Raw genomic sequence first — 23,590 nt, forward strand, 5'->3', positions numbered from 1 at the left:
TTAGACAAAAATGTAATGAGAAATGTGGGAGTGACGGGATATGTAACATAATAGTCAGAACACTACTTCCTACTTTGCAGCTCTCTTAGTTTCCACTGAGTTAGAGAGCTGAAAAGCAGAAAGTTTGATTCTGGCTATTATATTAGACATCCAGTCACTCCAGCCAGAACTGTTCCTTTAATTATATCTAAATTGGGATTAAACACCCGATTCACTAAGCTCGAGTGAAGGATTCGAATGAAAAAAATTCGAATTTCGAAGTATTTTTTTGGTACTTCGACCATCGAATTGGTTAAATTCGTTCGAACGAAATCGAACGAATCGAAGTAAAAATCGTTCGACTATTCGACCATTCGATAGTCGAGGTACTTTCCCTTTAAAAAAAACTTCGACCCCCTACTTCGGCAGGTAAAACCTACCGAAGTCAATGTTAGCCTATGGGGAAGGTCCCCATAGGTTTGCTAACCTTTTTTTGATCGAAGGATTTTCCTTCGATCGTTGGATTAAAATCCTTCGAATCGTTCGATTCGAAGGATTTAATCGTTCGATCGAACGAAAAATCCTTCGATCGATCGATCGAAGGATTAGCGCTAAATCCTTCGACTTCGATATTCGAAGTCGAAGGATTTCAATTCGAGGGTCGAATTTCGAAGTATTTTTAACTTCGAAATTCGACCCTTAACGAATCTGCCCCTCTGTATTGTTTTATTATAGTACAGAGAAAAAAAATTGAATTATTTGATTAAAATAGAGTCTATGGGAGACAGCCGTCCCATAATTTTGAACTTTCTGGATAACAGATTGCTGCATAACGGATCCTACTTCGTTCATTCGTTGACATTTAATTATCCTTAAATTAGAAACAAACCCTTTACCAAAATAAGCCCTACCCCCACCCCATGTAGACCCTCCTCCCCCAGCCTAGCTGCTACCCAAGGGAAATGCCCCTTACTTTTTACTTACCCCTCGGTGCAGATTCATGCATTGGAGTTCACCACAGCCATCTTCCGGGTCTTTGGTAAGCTGAGATGGAGAACGGCGAAGCGGCACATTTGCAGTTGGAGCAATTTACCAGTATGCGACAACTGCGCATACGCCGAGATGGACGGAATTTGCCGAAGCCCCGGAACAAGACACGAAGACCCGGAAGATGGCTGAGGTGAACTCTGATGCTGTGACTCTGCACCGAGGGGCAAGTAAAAAGTTAGGGGCATTTCCCTGGGGGGGGGCAGCTAGGCTAGGAGGGAGGGGGTCTACGTGGGGTGGAGGGTAGAGTTTTTTGGTAAAGGGGTTGTTCTCCTTTAATGCTGTTATTTTACATTTTCTTAATTAAGCTATTTTCTTCTTGATAATGTTGCTTTGAATATTAACTACATTAGAAAATGACATTTTAAGTTCTCAGCAATTATCTTTTATGTTCCAGGTAATAAGTTAAGGCTCATGATTTCCAGCTAAGAAAGCTGCCGGGATGCAGTGAGCAAGTCCTTTTCACCACTTAAGATATTCATTTTTATTATGTTCATTAAAATATTAACGATGTTCCTAAAACATGTTAGATGTTTGACATTACATTACTGTATATTTATTATAAGAGACAGGCAAGGATTGAGTTCAGAAGACTTTCAGCTCGGGCTGGATTTGCGACAAGGCCACAAAGACCAGGGCCTAGGGCGGCAAGATTTTAGGGCTGTAATGCGCCAACCCACAATCTAAGGAGCACTGGGGACGTGTACTCTTCTACACGTTATCCCCAATGCTCTGGTGCCCCCCCCCTCTCGTGCACGCCGCCGGGTGCTAGGATAGGACCCAGTGGCCTAGTGGTGCCCAAGCCCGAAATCTGGAACTGCTTTCAGCTGGATGCACATTATATTTTCTTCATTGTCTTAATTTTCATTTATGAAACACAAGCAAGCACAAGGTGTTCTAATGTACCTTCCCAAGCTTAATGTCCTGCTTAGAAGAGAAAGCAGAGATATACTGTATCAGAATTGTGGCATAAGATACACATCAGTGATTATAGAAAGGACACTCAGATGAAGGAGTCCCAGTTTTATTACTTAAACAAGTGACAGGGCTGAATTAAAGGGCACCTGTCACCCAAACATAAAAATCTGTTTCATAAAAGTCATTTTAAAATCAATCATGAGACTCAAATTATTTTTTTAATAAAGCATTCATATCTGTTATAAATCTATTTTAAGATCCTAGCTGTCAATCATATATTATCTGCCCCTCCTCTATGCCTTAGGCATAGAGTAGAAGCAGGCAATTGCTTTCACTTTCCATTCTGTACTTTCTAAATGTCACCCACATTCCCCCTTCCATCTCACCTTCTAATTTTTGAAGCCAGTGCATAGGCATGGGCATGAGGCCCCCATTCTGGCACAATAAAAAGATTTTCAGAAGATGGAAAGCTTGCCTTAATAACAGTGTCCAAAAAAATGGCTGCTGTGACTGTGAATTCCAATACTGAAGGAAACAAAATTTAAATAATTTATATAGTGTAAGTGAAGTTTATTTGGTTTAACTAGCACCATAGAAAAGGGTTTGGAATGATTTCTTAAGGTGACAGGTCCCCTTTAAGATTGCCATTGGTCCTGGGCTGTGCTCTCAACCAAAATTTGGAGACTATTTGCTGAAATTGGGAGTTGAGTAAACTAGGAACACCTGGCAATCACCTGGATAGACCCTATGACATTCCAACACTGGAAAGAGAGACGTGATCTGGAGCATTATGTTGCCTAAGGGAGGAACTCCACAATGTGGCTGGAGCCTGCAATTGTGCTGCGTTTTCATCTGACATTCGGTTAAATGTAGTTCTTACCTGCGATTTCTCCTTCACTCAGTGGCGGAACTACCGGGGGAGCAGGGGGTGCAATTGGGCCAGGTATATAATTGCGTACGGAGGGGGCAGGGGGCCCGGCTGCACATTCCGCACCAGGGCCCACCCCCCTCTAGTTACGTTACTGCCTTCACTTCCTGTTATCTTCAGAACATCGGACACGTTGCATGCATTTCTTCGCATATCGACATGTCAGCTCCAGCCGCATCGTGGCGTTCTTCCCTTAGACTCCATAGCCTGGCAGCTTTATGCTACTGTCCTTTACTACTTCTATTCCTCTCTCCTGGGGGGAAATTTGCCACAAGGGAACCATCACACCTTCCCTTCACAGACTGAACTTTCTGTACTGAAGTGTTGTAATCAAACACAATGATTACTATGCTGTTATTTTTTTAAATCAATATACCATTGTTAAATTGCAAAAAAGACAATACATAGAGGTGGCATAAACCTTTTACATATGTTCAGCTCCATTGCTAGTATCCCAGCATATTATCAAGGGCAAAGCCTGATGGAAGCTGTAGTCCAGCAACAAGTATGTGTAGATTCAAAAGGGGAATGATGTAAGATTATTCAGTTGGGCTTATACATTTCCAAAAATAAATAGAAATATATTAGATTTTATTTACACAAAGACATACCTAAGTCTACATAGAGGAAACCATGAAAGCTTGCCTCTGACTGGTGGGACTTTTACCCTCTCCCCATACGCACACCCCTTTTCCTTAGGGTTGAATCATTCAACCCCCCCATCACCTTGTTCCATTGTGAAGTGATGGATCCTGCGACTTGACGTGCCTCTGCTTTCCATAGTCGGTGGTGCACAGATACTCTGAAAATCAATGTGTGGATTTTCCCTTTAAAGCAACAATAAAAGACTTTTTTCCTGATTGATGCGAGGAGATCCTCCATAATAAGTCTGCCTGCTTTGTATTCCTTAATTGGTTAGACAGGATCATTGCTGAAGACATTAAACAGTTCTGTTGTCGTGGAACTATATTAAAGCATGATAATAAAATATGTTGGAGTATGAGTATGCCACAAGGGTAGGTCTTCATGAACCTTGGAAACAAGAAAGATTAATGTCCAGGTGCCTCTAATGAAATTAGATATTGATTAGAGCAGTTTTAGGATAATAGTAATTCAAGGTTTCACATTTCCAGCTGACACAAAAGAAGTCATCTTAGTTTTATGTTTTCTTTAATCACTAGAAAAATGACATAAAGGCTCATTTTCAAAACCAAAACTTGTGTCTTTAACAATATGGAAAAACAGGTTTGAGAGCAATTAAAAATGAGCTATGAAGTAATGAAGTGATGGCAGCCATCTACAGTGTCACTGCTCAGAGAGGGACATTCTGCCTTCTCTTATTATCAGACACACTATACCCTTGCAAGAAATCCGAGTCATCCCCTTGTCACCAGTGACATTTGTTAGCACATAATACCGAGCCTCTTCCTTGCCAACGCTCCCATTTCATAAACAAATAGAAAATATAAACAAGAAAAAAAGGAAAATATTATGTTTCCTGCCTAAAGCTATTGCTGCTGTGCAATTCTATAAGGTTTGAACAATAAGGGGTTATTTACTAAAATCCGAATTTATCTCATATTTTATAAAAAAAAAAAATAACATGATTTAATTCCCATGGGCGATTTTAGCTTATTCATCAATAAAAAAAACTCGATCCAGAAAAACTCCATAAAATCTAGCAAAAACTGGAATTGCTCAAATTTTTCCAGATAGGCTAGCAAAATACCAGCCAGGTAGCAACCCTAAGTACAAAGAACAGAAAAAATATACCAAAGGCGCCAATTGTCTGTATGCAAAACAGCAGGAACTCTAAGAAACAAGTCACTCATACCCTACTAGCCCACACTTACCTGCTAGGTTCCAAAGGAGATGTAAACACTGATGCTGAGCCATGGTGTACCCAATTCAATATTTTACCAGAGGTTGAAGCATACATCGAGCAACATCAGGAATCTATTCTTAGAGGACTGACACCCCAGATATGAGATCCGTTATACGGAAGCCCATAATCCAGAGAGTTCCGAATTATGGAAAGGCCATCTCCCATAGACTCCATTTCATCCAAATAATCTAAAGTTTTAAAAATGATTTCCATTTTCTCTGTAATAATAAAACAGTTGTACCAGCCTATTGGGTTTATTTAATTTTTACATGCTTCAGACTTAAGGCATAAGATCCAAATTACAGAAAAATCTGTGATCCGGAATACCCCAGGTACCGAGCATTCTGGATAATATTTCCCATACCTGTATAACATCTGAGAGCCCCAACAGTGAAAAATATTAACCCAAAGCATGTTGGTATGGTAGCTTTCACAGCTAATTTTATATTATTCCTTTTAATTATGAACTTTGCGTGAGTGATATTCTCATTTTTAGCATTCACTTCTCCTTTAATACCTATTACCAAGATACTGGGGTATATTTATCAAAGAATGAAATTAGAGGTTGTCACGGTCCTCTAGATTGAAATTCCACTACTCTCCATTCATTTCTATGGAATTTTTAAAAGAGTATTTATCAATGGGTGACAGTTCATCCTTTGATAAATAAACCTTTCTAAAGCCCATAGAAATTAATGGAGAGTGTCAGAATTTCACTCTAGAGGACTGTGGCGACCTCTAACTTCACTCTTTGATAAATATACCCCATAGAGACTTTTTTTGTCTTTAGTTAAAGGAAAGCTGAAATCACGTGGGGGGGGGACCAAGTTGTTTTTGCACCCCCCATTTTATCATCACATACTATAAGACATCGCACCGTGTAAGGTATCTTTTCATTTTCAAAAACAAATCTAAAGCCATAGCCAGAAGCACTTTACCTAGAGGCCCTCACATAACACATAGCTTACAGTAAAGGAACTTAAAATGCAGTTAATATAATTCTGCAATTACATACAACCCATTATAATTTGGAAAACCTTTACCTTTGACCAAAACTCCCATCATGTTTGCATATCCTCCTTCCCAGGGCTATTGCTTTGCATATACAAAGTCAGTGGAGAGATCTGTGCTCTCCTCCTGTTCTGTGGGTAATGCTTCCCTCAGCTGCCCCCCAGAAATCATACTACATTAGATGAATGGGCAATCAAAAACACTGGGATCTTTAAGCACACCTTTATTACTCTAAATAAAAAAACAAACAGTAAACAGACTGCTGCTGGTGCTCATTAAAAAGGAGAGGGTTGTAGATAGTGCTAAACTACAGCTTAACCTAATTTTGCTGTTGCTGGAAGTATTTGTTTTAGAATGCAAATACAAAATTAAATCAGTATCCCTTTAAAACACAGAAGGACAGTGACATTAGGCATGTCAGACATTGTGCCCATAGTGTCCTCCAAGAATCTTTACAAGGCACATTGAGTCAGAGGCAAAGTACTCCTGGAATTGTCTTTCAAATGCTGCCAGCTATGACGCTGTATCTGTAGCATGGGACACTGACAGACACTTCTGCATTACTGGATTACACTTTGGGGCTGATTCACTAAGGGTCGAATATCGAGGGTTAATTAACCCTCGATATTCGACTGGGAATTGAAATCCTTCGACTTCGAATATCGAAGTCAAAGGATTTAGCGCATATAGTACGATCAAAGGATTATTCCTTCGATCGAACGATTAAATCCTTCAAATCGAACAATTCGAAGGATTTAAATCCAACGATCGAAGGAATATCCTTCGATCAAAAAAAGTTAGCCAAGCCTATGGGGACCTTCCCCATAGGCTAACATTGACTTCGGTAGCTTTTAGATGCCGAACTAGGGTTTTTTTTTTAAAGAGACAGTACTTCGACTATCGAATGGTCGAATAGTCGAACTATTTTTACTACGAATCCTTCGATTCGAAGTCGTAGTCATAGTCGAAGGTCGAAGTAGCCCATTCGATGGTCGAAGTAGCCCAAAAAAACCTTCGAAATTCAAAGTTTTTTTACTTCGAATCCTTCACTCTAAGTTAGTGAATCGGGCCCTTAAATTAATTCTGCATTAAGGCTTATGGCACAAAAAACAGTTTCTGGGTGAGATGCTATGGTAAGTACATCTGTGCACAGGGGTAAGTCTTGAACACACCCCAGTGTGGGTGCTCCAGAAAGCAAGCAGTGAAGAGTCCATATTGACACAATCAGTAAGGTACTTGCAATCAAACGTCAAAAGCACCAGACTTTCTCCCAGTAAACTGCAAAGTGATTTGCTGTAAAGTTCATTTTCTAAGCATCAATTGCAGCAGATGCAGCTCTGCACAGGGATGCACCAAATCCAGGATTCAGTTTGGTATTTAGCCAGAATTCAGTCTTTTTCAGCAGGATTCGGATTCGCTGCCCACATGATTTTCTTTTTCTCTTCTGGCTCCTAATTTGCATGTGCAGAGTCGGATTTGGTATTTGGCCAAATCTTTCACAAAGGATTCGGGGGGTTGGCCAAATCCCAATATAAACAGTTCAAGTCACTCTATAACAAGCAGTTCATACATCCTTTCACCCTTCTATAGTACTAGAAGTCGCCAACTTTAGCTCGCAAGACCTTTAGAACTTTATAGCTTTACAGAGTTGTGGGTGATTTGTCCTTGAAATTCTCAGAATACAAGGCTGCCTACGATAAACAGAAAGGTCCACAGCCAATACTGTTATTATCAAAGCCATATTTAAGTGATAAACTAATATTGAAAGATAGACTTTCAGCAGAATTTCATTTGTGCTCAGCAAGTGGCGGCACTGATAAATCCTCCATCCCTCCCTCTCTCCCTTTCCCTCTTATCATTACTTGTTCACTGATAGCAAGACATAGGCAGAGACAATAATACACTTGTCTAAAAGCAACATTCTCACAATAACTCCCGCATGGGCCATGGGTAAATAGTGCTCTTGCCCAACAAAGAACATTTAAAAAGGCGATAAGTTGATGGTAAACACTGGTGGAAGCGGGCAAACAACATTCCCTCAAGGAATTATCTGTGTGCTTTTGTCTATCCACTTAGAGCCATGTGTAAGTGACATGTGTATCAGTGTTGCTGCTAGCAACCTCCCCATGTCCACATCAGTGCTTTCCTGGAAAATATTAGGACTCGTAGTATTATCTAATTGTCTAAAAATAGCCAATGGACGGCCCATTCATAAAACACAAACATTATTTTTTTTAATACAGCACACATAATATGGAACAAACCCAGTTTTAATATTAAAAGAAATAGAGATTTATTCAATATGAACAAGTGTAATTTAATAAGGGGAGAATCCTGAGAAGTACCAAAATAAATAGCTACTACCCTCTCTATATCCAGTGACAGATACAGTAGACCATAGCACAGATGGCACACACCAACATCTCTTATTACCTGGGTGCCTTGTTGTAGTTTAACACAACCATCAAAGAGAACACAGTAGAGGTTTGGTGATAAACAAAAAACTCAATTAATTGTGGCTTGTAAGTGTTTTGTGTGTATATTTATATATTTAGACAAATACAAGCTATATATATATTGCTTGTATTTGTCTAAATATATAAATATACACACAAAACACACAACACTTACAAGCCACAATTAATTGAGTTTTTTGTTTATCACCAAACCTCTACTGTGTTCTCTTTGATGGTTGTGTTAAACTACAACAAGGCACCCAGGTAATAAGAGATGTTGGTGTGTGCCATCTGTGCTATGGTCTACTTTGATAAATATGCCTTTAAAGATAAAACATAAATGAAGGGAGAGTGGTGGAATTTTAGGCTAGTGGACTGTGGTGATCTCTAACTTCGCTCTTCAATAAATATACCCCATAGACTCCATTTTATCCAAATAATAAAAAAAATTGTTTCCTTGTACTTGATTCAAACTAAGATATCATTGATCCTTATTGGAAGCAAAACCAGTTTATCAGGTTTATTTAATGTTTAAATGATTTTCTAGTAGACAAGGTATGAAGATCCAAATTACGGAAAGACCTGTTAAAACCAAGATTAGTGAACTTTTTTTTATATAATTGTGGCTACAAATTAGCAGTGATATAACTCACCAAGCTGCAGGTTTAACTGTAGCTGTGGCCCTGCTATTTGCTATTGGGCAGTGACCTTCACATATGGGGGGGGAGGCAGAAAGTTCATAGCAAAAACAGAGCTTTGAGTGCTACTAATGTTGCATTTTTAAGCAAAAAAATCAGTAAACATTAAATAAACCCAATACAAGGTCGGACTGGGGGGCCTGGGGCTGCTGACCAGGGTCCCCCTCTGGAGCCCCAATAAGGATTAAAAATATCTTAGCTAAAATCATATACAAGGTGGTGTTTTATTATTACAGAAAAAAAGGAAATAATTTTTAAAACATATGATTTATTTGATTAAAATGGAATTCCTAATTCGAACTTTCTGGAAATCAGGTTTCCTCATAACGGATCCCATACCTGTATATCACTGGTGCTATGGAATGTGTTGATGCTAGCTTTATGGTGTTAGCTTTATGGTGATGGTTTGTGTAGTCCATCTCTGTGTCTGAAGAGGCTTTTTGTCTAATTATTTGTCCTGAAGCCAGACTTTGAGAAATGGTGTTTAAAGTTACCTGTATTGGAAAGAGCAATTTCAAAGCTTTGCAAATCCATATATTGTCTATTATCTGCCCAATGTGCATTGAAGCAAGTCATGCAAAGCAGAGGGAGACAGACCTTTGTTTGCCTCAGTCAATGTATGTCTCTGTCCCATTGACTTTTATGTTACACTTTACAATCCCTGAGTCAATACTGCATCTCCAGTCTAATCCAGTACAAGCAACCAGAACACTGCTACAATGATAGATTTTATTGGTTCTACGCCAGTATGGCACTTTCTTTATTTTATATGTGTTCTCTATAATATTTCTCAGAAGATGACAGTGATAAAAATAAACACAGTGGGGACAGAATACTCTACTACTGCAATATCCTGGATTACAAATAAAAGCACCAAAGGTGACCTTTTGGGAACAATTGTTGCAGACATTGTTCACTTTTACATATATGGAGACATCCATATGATATAGTAGGTTAGAATGTAGATTTACTTTATAGTTCAGTGCTAGGTGTTCAGGTTTGAATATTGCGTTCCCAAAACGTCATAATCGAGATCAAGAGGAGGTAGTGATTATGCTGATGTATGCAATGATTGGAGGGCGTCGTTATGTAGGAGCATGTCTTGGAAGGAGCTCATGTCCATAGTTGCTATGTGCTCCTGTTGGTAACAGTTTGAGGAGTAGAGTGCCAGGCTGGCAGTGTCAGATGTGGGGTATCGCGTGGAAACAAATCTATAGAAAAAACATAGAAGCTATAGAAAGTCTAGCAAAGAGGGGACTAGAAGGGAAAAATTTATCAAAGGTCGAAGTGAATTTTGGAAGTAAACAAACTTCGAATTTCAAATTAATTGTTGGGTACTTCGACTAGGGAATAGTCCAACTTCAATTTGAATTTGAAAAAACTTCGAAATTCGAAGGGTGAATTTTTTCGAAGTACTGTCTCTTTAAAACTTCGACCATTCGCCACCTAAAAGCTGCCAAAGTGCTGTTTTAGCCTATGGGGGACCTCCTAGAACCTGTATGGAGGCAATTGGGGGAGTTTGGGAGATCGAAGGTTGATGTAAAAAAAACTTTGAATCAAAGTAGATCGAAGTAGCGCTACTTCGAATCGTGCGATTCGAAGTATGCCCACTTCAACCTCAAAAAACTTCGACCACTGTTCGATTGATCTTTTTGAATTTGAAGTTCGAAGTTTTTTTTAACTTTGACCTTTGATGAATATGCCTCTAAGTGTTTTTTACAGGTCATGGAACTCCGAGGTGACTTCTAATATCCTCATATTTTCCAACAAGTTGTACTTTATTTATTTATGTAAGAGCCCTAAGGGAACGGATGGGAAACTATCACTCAGCATTACAAGCAGCTTTTGATATCGGTGAGAGCGATATTGCTTTATATAAACATAACTGAGAGAAGGGACATGGCCCACCTACTTTTCGCTTTATGGGTATTGATATGGTAACTAAACTAAAAGAGGAGGTGTTCTTTTGTATTTCGCTAATCTTGTATTTTTGTTTGATATACGTTTATGATTGTAACATTGGCTGATATATGTATGTGGAATTTATGGGTTTTAATCCTCAGGTTTTCACTTGGGACAACAGAGCATGCTAGGAAGGCGCCGGCCCCACTGCATGGTCCTAGCGCCGGTCCCTAGTGCACGGACGAGCACACTTTCAAGCTTTGCGTCCCCAGTTCTCCTTAGGGATGCGGCTGGGCGGCATGCCACCCCTAAAATTTTGCCGCCCTAGGCCTGGGCCTTTGTGGCCTTGCAACAAATCCAGGCCTGCGCAGGTTCGCTTCATTTTCTGTAGTTATGATGGACTGGACTGACCATCTGAAAAAAGGAATAATCTAATGTGGCCATCCATAGGTATGGCTGGTAATACGATTTCTATCTGTTCAAACAAGAGTTTGAATATGAAACCCTTTGATGTTTGTTATATTACTGGCCGTTTAAGGGATGCATTATGTGACTGTTCAGTTTCAGAAACACCTCACATTTAATGAAAATGGAGTGAGTAATGTGGTCTTTTGCTACCTGTTACTGAGAGGAAACAATACGGACACTGAAATGCTTATCTGTGTGTTTCAAGAAGGCAATTTTCAACAAGGCTGCCATAGAGAAAAAGAACAGAAGCCTGCATTGTTTCTTTCCAAGATCCATACTTATGGTAAGCATTCCATTTTAGTTTGGCACATAAGCCATGCTATTTGATTTGTATATGTAATGAAGGAAGTAAATAATAAATGATTGGTTTATGGACAACCTAACAAAGAGTTACAAAATAACATTAAAATATGCATTTCTTTGGAAAGTTGTGCCTGTATCCCAGGTATTAGGATCTCTACACAGGTTTTGTTTTTATAGCGTCACTAACCCCCAACGAATCATTCTCCTAAGCTATAAAGCTGACTGATATGCAGGGCACTACAAACGTGGCCATGGCAAGCACAGATATTCTGCATCATACAGATCAGGTGGGTCTAAAGGTGCCACAGAAGAACGTAGGACTGCCAGAGTGTTAACAATTAACCCACCATAAATTTCAAGTCAAAGTTAACAATTAACTAAGCGAGCTAGTTCTTAGTACAAATTAAAGTATTTCTCAGCTAAATGACATACAGTGGAGTGGTGCATGGCTCTCATTGACTCAACTTGAAGGACACTATTTGGAGAAAAGGTATCTCTATGTACATGGGCCATTGAGGACAGAGGTGGTTATTTCCCTTATGCTTTAGAAAGTACCTACCCTAGCATGGTGCATAAATACCATCTCAAGTGATTTACACCTTAGTTATAACTTTCAGCAATATGGTTGCTTGGGTCCAAATGATCGTAGCAATCATGCATTGATTTGAATAAGGGACTGGAATATGAATGAATAGGAGAGGCCCTGAATAGAAAGTAAGAAGGTAATAATAAAAGTAGCAATGACAATACATTTGTAGCATTACAGAGCATTCAATTTTTACATGACCCCCATTTTAAAGCTGGGAAGAGTCAGAAGAAGAAGGCAAATAACTGAAAAACTATAAAAAAGGAAAAATGAAGGCCAGTTGGAACACTGGTTAGAATTAGGCATTCTACAACATACTAAGGGGCAGATTTATCAAAGGTTGAGGTGAATTTTCAAATAAAAAAAATTCAAATTTCAAGCTATTTTTTGTGTACTTCGACTAGGGAATAGTCCAGATTCAATTTGAATTTGAAAAAAATTCAAAAATTCGCATATCGAAATTTATCATGTACTGTCTCTTTAAAAATTCGACTTCAACCATTCGCCATCTAAAACCTGTCGAATTGGTGTTTTAGCCTTTGGGGACCTCCTAGAACCTGTTTGAAGTCAATTGGTGGACTCTGAAAAATCGAAGGTATTTTTGGGAAAAACATTTGAATCGAATTCGCGCGAATGCGATATTACTTTGATTCGTAGGATTGGAATTCGGCCGAATACGGACTCAATCGATCGAAAACGGACCTATTCGACCCAAAAAAACTTCGACTAAATTACGGTTGGTCTTTTTAAATTAGAATTTCGACATTTTTTTCAATTCGAAATTCGACCCTTGATACCTATGCCCCTAAAAGTTAACCTAAAGGTGAACCGCCAATTTAACTACTGCTTTTAATGGTGATTTGCTCTTCTAATGGTTTTCCCAATTGCTCCTTAATTTCACCTCAAGTAGCCGAATGACTAGGACCCATATAAGACATACTGAGCATTGAGAAGATCATTTTCATTATTATATTTTTAAATAATATTTAGTGACCTCCATGGAGCTCTTAGACTGTCCGGCGCCATAAAAATGACTGGATGTCTTCAAATCTGACCAGCTGCATAGCCTTGACCAAAGGCAATAGCAGTGTGAGATATGTATTACAGGGGTCTTGTAATAAATGGTATTACATTTTGTTACTTGTCTGGGAACCCACAGTAACGAATCAGAAGGTAGCATTTAGGGCACTTTATTGGTTGCTATGGGCTGCTAGATGGGGCAATACTTACAAGAATAAGTATACATACATACAAATGTTTTTATTACATTATCTCTAGACTGCTTTTACTTAATAAAAACGATGGGGTACGTATGTCAGTATTTCTCCTCTGTAATTGTTTTGCCCGTTCACCCAGTATCTAGTGCGGCTGTGGCCACATTGTGCATTCATACTACCGAGACGCTTACTTGTTATGTGACAGCAGGCCCAACAATGTGCTTGGGTGAACCTAAGAAAAGCAGGTCTGAATGAAGAAAGCAGGTCTCTATCTCCCTCTACCTGTAATCCCAGTGCAGGCAAGCAGTGCTTTGATTAATTATTGCACCGTGTCAGCATATTTCACATTATTGTACCAAGGACAATATGTCAAGTGAATATTAAAGACTGTACAGCTTTGGCGCACAAAGTGTTTTGTCCCTTTTACATTTCCTGGGAAAAGCAGCAATGAAGGTCACAGAACTGACACAGATCTCTCCCTATGGCCTACAATGGCACAAGTGAATCTTAACATTTATTACCCTAAAATGCAGATAAGAAAAAGAAAAGAAACTTTAATTCTACACAACTTTCCAATATATGTTAACTATAATTATAAATAGTTTTTGTTTTGTTAATGTAATAGCTATTGAAAGCAGTATCTAGGTTCCTTTGTATTTTCTGCACTGCTGGTTCTGGCCATGGAACAATAAATAGCAGAAGCTAAGTGATTGGCAGACCTGTGTAGATGCAAGGCATTTTGGTAATTGGAATCTTGTATGTAGGATAGTCAAAAGTGAAAAAAGGAATATACAAATGCTGCTTGAACTGCAGTACTGAACTGTAGGGGTAAATTCCAAATTACCTTGGTGTGCCTTTAATGCAAAATAAAAAAAACTATTCCTTTAAAAATTATCAAAATTGTTGTATTTTCTTCCCAGATTTGCTCTTATCATAGATACCATCATTAAGCCCCCCCCCTACAACTATATTTTGCCCCATCCCTTGTGACCAGCACAGTAGGAGCCTATATTAATGCCAATACACCCCAGAAGGAGCAAAAGGAGTCAACAACAGGCACCTATCAATAGTTGAGCTTTGGAGGCAGGATCTTATATGTTGCAGCATTAAAAAAAACAAAACATTTATTTCTTGACTTCCTGGGTCTATAATTTACTAGCCTGGCTGATGTTCCTTTTGTAAAGACCTTGCTTTTTACATTGGGGCATTTTGGTGCTGAAATTAGTAATGGCCTCCCCAAAATGTTGAGAATTTAACTGTATGCTGTAGCGTAAGGGATTGCTTTTACTGAAAGCCAGGGACTCTAAGCTGCTTTACAATTTACATTTATCAATAATTTTCAGTGCTTTTAACTTCATTTGTAAAAACAATTGCTATTGAAAGAATCATTTGCTTAACTCCTGGTTGTTACAGACCCTGGCCAGGCTGGTTAATGTTCAAATTGGCGCTCTTGCATGCATGCGTGGTTTGGCACTCACACGCGCATGCACGGATTGGCGCTCGCATACACGAATTGGCATGAACGCACCGGCGCAAGCATGCATGAACCAGCATGCGCATGCACAGAAGCACATTTAGACAGAAATAGCAACAGGAGAGAGGTGACAGAGAAGAAACGGGCCTAGTGCTCCTCCAGCTTTCCCCTAGTTCCAGCCCTGGGTTATTACCTTTTAAACAATTATGCAAAAGTCTTAGTTCTCCAGCAAAGACAGGTCTGTTTATCAACTGCTTGTCTTACATTGTTTCAGTGCTTTTAACTATATTTGAAAAAACAATTGCTTTTGAAAGAAACATTTGCTAAACTCCTGACTGTTACAGAGCCGGGCCAGGCCGGCCAGCGCCCTAGGCAACCTGGCTGGTCGCATGCACATGTGAAAAAAAAGGGACAAATACTGCTTTTAGCAATACATGCTGTATACAGATAATTTAATAACCATAGAAAATTTGTAATGAAGGTATGTTGTAAAGTTGATTAGAATTATGTTTCTTTTATTAGGCAAACAATTATTTTTTGGGTTGACGTTTCCTTTAACCTGACATGGGTGCAAGTTGATGTAATAGCATAAGTACCTTCCATGGACAAGATAATTACTAGGGCTTTAATATGAGAATCATAAAAGGAACTGTAGGGACCTATAGGATCTATTAGGCTCCTATAGAGTTAATCCCCTACCTTTCCTTAAATTCTCTTTTCCCTTGTTATTGGGCCAAGCCCTTCTAACTGGTAAAGTGTAACATCTACACCTATTGGACAAAGAGTGTAATACCACTCCCCTGCCACACTGCTATATAGTGCTGTGTAGGGAGTGGCCTCTTCCTCTTTGGCTCATGGTGTCTGTGCTGCTAGGTGTTTCCCATTAAACCTGGGATCACCAAGGCCCCAGTAAGCCATTTACCCCAAAGGGACCTGTACCTTTGGTGCTGAAGTCGGGAACCAGGCAATCCCGTGAACGAGGATTAGTTATCATTAGGGCAGATTCTGTAATAGTCTCTCTAGGAGAGAGAGATAGCCAGATTTATGTAGTATGAGCAGTTGTATGCTCCAACAAGGAGAATAGCAGGGAGTAGCCTCCCAAAGGCTTCTAAGGTGCCTTTAGTGTAGGGAACTTAGTGATAGGGAATTCAGTTTAGCAGAGCACTGCCTGACCCCTACTTGATCAATCCTGTTTCACATTGGTCGCTGGTCTTTGGGAGTGAGATATTCTTCCTACTGTTTGACTTGAGGAGTGACATCTGTACATGCTGCATCATCATCAATGCTATCCTTTCTCCTCTGTGATATGCTAACTCCTACTACAGCTCCTGCGTGAGTAAACCTGTGGTCAATTGCCTTTGGATATTTGTGCGCTAATAAACCATCTCACTTGTTTTCACTATCTAAGAACCCCCTGGCGTCCATTATTCTATCTTTCACACTAATTAGCCTGTGGGTTGTAGTTTTACACCATCTTAAAGGGGAAGCTTCCATTTAGCGAAGGCTCCGCCCTGAGTGTAGTTTTGTAGTGTAACCCATGCTCATACACTAGCTGGACACCCTTAACCCCTAATTGGCGGGATAGGCCAAGAAAGCGTTACAGAACTAAATATGCTTATATCTGTGTTATGTAACACAACAGAAATGTGTTATACTGTGATATTAAAATTTTTGACTAAACAGATATAAATTACAGTAAAATGGCTTAAAATATTTCTTTAAGCTTTTCTCCAGTTTTGATTTTCTATTTATGAACTAGGTCAACTGAGAAACAGTCATTACTATATAAACACATTTATCACTCGGAGACAATTCGATTAGTCAAGCGCAGTAGGCCGGTGTCTTATCTGTTGCCATATCAATAACTTCCTCTCCATTAAAAATATGTTTTTAAGAACACAGCCTGAAAAGGTTCAGGTTGTTCTGTTTATTTACTAGTTTTTCTTACTGCAATATAGGAGTAATGCAAGTGTGCATAGAAGAACCTCCAGAAAGCAGGGAAGATCGGCAAACATGCAGTGGAAGGGGCAAAACTGTGATTGGTAGACATGTGAAGATTTTAGGTCAAGGTGGAAAGTAAAATCCTACAGTAACACTATGGGCCAAATTTTCACTTTGGAAGGCTTCGCCATACTTCACCAGATGTTAATTCGTAAGTAATATTCGTATTTATCAAAATGCAAAGATTTGTCCCGCAAGAGAATGCTGGCGTACTTACGCCAGCGAAAATTCATCAACACAAACATTTCTAAGTGAATTTTCACTAGCTTTACATTCTTCCTAGTGAAAATATGTAAACATACTAATGATTACATCAATTTGAATTTGGCAGTTATATACACATCTTATATATGTCTTTATTAGTGATGTTGGTGAAATTGCTTGAAATGTCCAAGGAAGCAAAATAAAGACAAAAGAGATCTTCTATTGTCCTAGACAAGAGCCTACCTGAATCTGAACCATAATTTGCATGTGTAAGTAAGGGCCAAAGAGAACCGATTGCTGTGATGAAATGGCACATGATTTTAAGGATTTGGAGGATTTTCCGAATCCTGCTAAAAAAAATACAGAATCCCAATCCAATTCCTGGATTCACTAGTCTTATTTCCCAGCTGCCCCAAGTCATGTGACTTGTTCTCTAATAAACTTCAATCACTCTTTACTGCTGTACTGCAAGTTGGAGTGATATCAACCCCCTCCCTTTCCCCTCCCCAGCAGCCAACAAAAGAACAATGGGAAGGTAACCAGATAGCAGCTCCCTAACACAATATAACAACTGCCTGGTAGATCTAATAACATCACTCAATAGTAAAAACCCATGTCCCACTGAGACACATTCAGTTACATTGAGAAGAAAAAACAGCAGCCTGCCAGAAAGAATTTCTCTCCTAAAATGCAGGCACAAGTCACATGACCAGGGGCAGCTGGGAAATTGACAAAATGTCTAGCCCCATGTCAGATTTCAAAATTGAATATAAAAAAATCTGTTTGCTCTTTTGAGAAATGGATTTCAGTGCAGAATTTTGCTGAAGTAGCACTATTAACTGATGTGTTTTGAAAAAAACATGTTTTCTGATGACAGGATCCCTTTAAGCTCTTCTGCCTGCGACCTTAGACTGCTAGCCTCCGACTTCCGGTTTTATTTGTTTTTTGTGACTTTATCGGTGGGGCGGGTCAGTGTGTGTCTATAAATAGAGGGGGTAAGCTGGGTTGTAGGTGGGAACGGGTTGGGTGGGTGCGGGTTTGGGTGTGGTTTGAGCTTTTCTCAACTCGCACATCACTACTGTCTTTGCTGGTGAACTAAGACTTGTGCAACATTGTTTAAAAAGTATCAACCAGAAGTTAAGCAAATGCTGCTTTAAATAGAATTTTTTTTTACAAATAACTGTAAAAGCACTGAAAATGTTTAATAATAGTATATTGCAAAGTCACTTAGAATCATGTTTTCTTTAATTAGGCAATTTTTTATTTTGTGGTTAGCTTGCCCTTTAAGTCTTATCCCTGATCCCTCTTAGTCTCAAGCAGAAGAATGATCCACAAGTGGCAGGTCACCTTAAAATTGACTTTCAGTATGACCTCAATGTTGATAATCTAACAAGATCTGAGTTTAGTCTTGATTTCTTAGCTTCCTTTTTTAATTTGCCCTTTTTTTTGTAAGACGTTTAAAATGCCTGGTTGCTTTTGCCGTTTATATATGGCAACCAGAAAGCAAATTAATGTTGTATACAAGAACTCCCAATTGGGGAAGTACACCACTGTATGGAAACCTATGGGTTTTATATTTGTATAGTAAGGAGGACCTCATGCACAAATTAAAAAAAGGCTAAATATACAGTATATATGCCAAGTGGGCATGTGATCTGCATCGACACTATCACAGACATCCTTATAAAGCTTAGAGAAATCATGGGATGCAGAGGGTACACACTGTAATATCTGAGGTTTAATGCAAGAAGTAGGGATGTCGCGGACTGTTCGCCCGCGAACTAATTCGCGCGAACATCGACCGTTCGCGTCCGCCGAATGTTCGCGAACGTCGCGCGACGTTCGCCAATTTGGGTTCGCCTTAGCTGGCGCTTATTTTTGCCCTCTCACCCCAGACCAGCAGATACATGGCAGCCAATCAGGAAGCTCTCCCTCCTGGACCACCCCCACACCCCCTGGACCACTCCCCTTCCATACATAAAATGAAGCCCTGCAGCGTTTTTTCATTCTGCCTGTGTGTGCTTGGAAGAGCTAGTGTAGGGAGAGAGCTGTTTAGTGATTTGAGGGACAGTTGATAGTAACTTTGCTGGCTAGTAATCTACTTGATACTGCTCTGTATTGTAGGGACAGAACTCTGCAGGGATTTGAGGGACAGTGAGTTTAGGTTAGTTAGCTTTGCTGACTAGTAATCTACCTTCTACTGCAGTGCTCTGTATGTAGCTGCTGTGGGCACTGCTTCTGATCTCATCTGCTGACTGCTGTAATAACCCAATAGTCCTTGTAAGGACTGCTTTTATTTTCTTTTTTGTTTTTTTACTTTGCTACTATAAGAGCCCAGTGCTATTAGTCTAGCTGTGTTGGGGAGTGGGACTGGTGTGCTGCTCCTCCTAGTAGTTCACCACTACCAGCACCAACCAGAGTCAAAATTGTTACAAAGTATCTTATTTGCACCTGTTAGCTGTTCTGAGCTCTCTGCCAAAAGCTAATTAAGTTAGAAACTGTTTTTTTTCTGGCTGTTCAGTTCAGAGAAAAGAGGGACTGGTGTGCTGCTCCTCCTAGTAGTTCACCACTACCAGCACCAACCAGAGTCAAAATTGTTACAAAGTATCTTATTTGCACCTGTTAGCTGTTCTGAGCTCTCTGCCAAAAGCTAATTAAGTTAGAAACAGTTTTTTTTCTGGCTGTTCAGTTCAGAGAAAAGAGGGACTGGTGTGCTGCTCCTCCTAGTAGTTCACCACTACCAGCACCAACCAGAGTCAAAATTGTTACAAAGTATCTTATTTGCACCTGTTAGCTGTTCTGAGCTCTCTGCCAAAAGCTAATTAAGTTAGAAACTGTTTTTTTTCTGGCTGTTCAGTTCAGAGAAAAGAGGGACTTTCCAGTACAAAAGAGGGACAGGGGGTTGAGTGGTCAAAAGAGGGACAGTTGGGAGGTATGCAAGTGCCACCTAGCTGTGTGAGCTTTTTCACATTCTGTCTAAATAACAATAATAATTCCGTGTCCGTAAACATCACCTGAGTGATGTTTTTACAGCAGCAATAATATATTCCGTACCCACTACTGTATACGTTGCCCTTGCAGGCATTGTTTGCCCAGTCTTTAACCAAGTGCCACCTAGCTGTGTGAGCTTTTTCACATTCCGTGTCCAGAAACATCACCTGAGTGACGTAGTGTGATTTCTGCCCTTTACAGCACAAAACGCAGCGCTGTGTCAACAATGTATTTTTCAGATACATTTTTGCCCTTGATCCCCCTCTGGCATGCCACTGTCCAGGTCGTTGCACCCTTTAAACAACTTTAAAATCATTTTTCTGGCCAGAAATGTCTTTTCTAGCTTTTAAAATTCGCCTTCCCATTGAAGTCTATGGGGTTCGTGACGTTCGCGAACCGTTCGCATTTTTGACGCAAGTTCGCGAATATGTTCGCGAACATTTTTTCCGCCGTTCGCTACATCCCTAGCAAGAAGTAAACTTTACATGAAATAACGTTATAAGGCTACAATAGGACATTGAAACATATTTTCCATGTTTGTAACAAATCTTGCCTTTTTTCCAATGGCTTATTTCCAGTAAATCTTTCTATCCGGTAGTTCAGGGCATCATGAACTAATGTGCATTTAAGGTAGTACAAACAATAACAATACAGTACAAGCACAGTCCGACCCTAGAGACATTGTTACAGACAGTATGAAGAAGAGAGCGTTGAACTAAATATTTTACATTTTTGGCCTTTATTAACCAACTGAATCCCAGGCAAAACTTCCCACCAAACAGTTTCAGCTTTGTTAGCATACATTTGAGACATTATACATCAGCTCTGCCATTCAGACAAAGCATCATGTCTGTAGATTAAAGTAGTCCCTAAAGGGGTTCTCCACATTTAAATGAACTTTTAGTATAATGTAGAGGGTCGTATTCTAACACAATTTGAGTTTTTTTGAGGTTATTTAGAGTCTTATTCAGCAGCTCTCCAGTTTGCAATTTCATCAGTCTGGTTACTAGGGTCAAAATCACCCTAGAAACCATGCACTGATTTGAATTAAGAAACTGGAATATGAACAGGAGAAGCCTGAATATAAAGACGAATAATAAAAAGTAGCAATAACTAACTTTTTCCAAGTTTTTTCTTTGTTTTTGTTTTGCCTTTTATTTCCTTTTGTTTTCCTTTCTGTTATGATTGTTATTTTATTTGTGACAAAATTAACAAAATATAAAGAGTTAAAAAAAAAAAAAAAGCAATAACAATACATTTTCAACCTTACAGGGCATTTGTTTTTAGATGGGGTCACTGACCCCCATTTGAAAGTTGGAAAGATTAATGAAAATCTCAATAACATTTTTGCAAAAATAAAAATAAGATGAAAGTTGGAAAAAGTTAGAAGAGGGCAAATAATTGAAAAACTATAAAAAATTATTTGATGATGACCTATTGAAAAGTTGATGAGAATTAGCCATTCTATAACATACTAAAAGATAATTTTAATATAGGTGCTATAGGTGGCAAGCACTTTACATTTTCAAGCATATTTACACGGAAAAACATGAAATCTAACAGGGACTTGGCAGCAGCAACATCAGTTTGGATTAAACACTATTCTGCAGTGAACAGAAGAAAGCAATGTTTGCTCTTTTGTCTGAATATATACATGGAATACTGTGTAATATATATAATGTATATCTATAAATATCACTACACAGCTCTTGCAAACTGTCCCCTAATATTATTACACTCTATTGTAATCCCAGGTAATCAAAATCATATTATTTAGCCCTTTGTATCTTTAACTGAGGTGGCTACCAACCCACTGGGAGTGAAGAAACGCACGCTTTTAGCAGCAATATGTCTAGAACAAGAACATTGCACAGCAAGGAAAGACGATAATAACAGCCAGTCCCATAACAGATAAATCACTGGCTTCAATGCTATTTAGGGCATTGTTATGAAATGTCATCTTTTTTATTTCCCAAGCTTGCAATGCTTTGTATTTATTCTATAGAGAACCAATAGAACTGAATAAAAGTGATTTAATACACAGAAAAAAATATTCCTCAAGGATTTTTTTTAAAGGGATGGTTCACCTTACCGTTAACTTTTAGTATGTTATAGAATGACCAATTCTAAGCAACTCTTGATCTTCATTATTTATTTATTTTATAGTTTTTGAATGCTTTGCCTTCTTCTTCTGACTCTTTCCAGCTTTCAACTGGGGGTCACTGTCCCAATGTTAAAAAAATGCTCTGTAAGGCTGTTACACATTTATTGTTCTTGCTACTTTTTATTACTTTTCTTTTCAGGCCCACTCATATTCCTATTCCAGTATCTTATTCAAATCAATGCATGGTTGCTAGGTTAATTTGGACCCTAGCAACCAAAATTGCCAACTGGAGAGCTGCTGAATAAAAAGCTACATAACTCAATAACCACAAGTATTAAAAAATGAAATCCAATTGCATATTGTCTCAGGATATTACTGCCATATTAAAAGTTATTAAAGGTGAACAACCCCTTTAACAAAATAATCACTTTCTGTAGTTTTTAAATCAGGGGTTCCCAACCATTTTTACCCATGTATGATTATTTTAATTTGGTTACGATAAACACCCTCTATGATCCAGTAATAGTAGAGAAAATGGAGCACATGTGACAAGCAACAGTTAACTGCACTTTACCTTACACCTCAGTCAGGCCCAGACTGGAAATACATAAATTCTGGCAAATGACAGAGGGGCTGCTGTAAGATGCAATAGAAACTCAGTATTTATTGGGCTAGTGGGGGCTGTTTGGGCCTCTGTGTACTTGAAATGCCAGGGCCTATTTTGAATCTCATAAGTGACTTAGCATAGAAACATGTATTTTTATTTACAAGCTTTAGAAAATATAACAATATAACAATTTATATTGCTTCTGGATAAAGCCGTGTGTGTGGGGCATTTTGTTTTTTCACTGTTTAATTAATTGTGCAGCTCTCTGATCTTACATTGGGTTCTTTAGCTGCTAGCAACCACAAACAGAATAAGTGAGAGGCTTGGTTGTTACTATCACTTTAAACTATTCCATCCATCCTTTCTCCTTTTTTTTCTTCCTCTCTGTCACAATGTAGAGCTATAGAACAAAAAAGGTAAGAGGTTACGTGCAAAATAATACAAAAAAAAATGGCTATACAATCCCTCTGCCTACATGGTAAACGTTCAGTATAAAGTGAACTTTCCCATCACTCATCCATGTAATTTGCTCCCCGCTGGAGATGGAGTTACAGTGACTGTCCCTGCCCTTAAAGTGACAAAAAATTGGGTGGGTGCGGAATATTAAATTTCCCTGGCATTAAAACAAAGAGTGCTTCCAGTCATTAAAATATGTGGGGCATATTTTAACATGCATTAACTGCTTTAATGAATTTGCTATTTCCATTCCATTCATTGCAAAGCCATATAAAAAATGCCCACAGAGAGAATTTTTCAGACGCTTTACATAACTAAAGTGCAATTACGCAATGAGTTTTTCATTTATACAGGG

The sequence above is a fragment of the Xenopus laevis genome, chromosome 2L, assembly GCF_017654675.1.
Source record: "Xenopus laevis strain J_2021 chromosome 2L, Xenopus_laevis_v10.1, whole genome shotgun sequence".
In the NCBI taxonomy this organism is placed as follows: Eukaryota; Metazoa; Chordata; class Amphibia; order Anura; family Pipidae; genus Xenopus; species Xenopus laevis.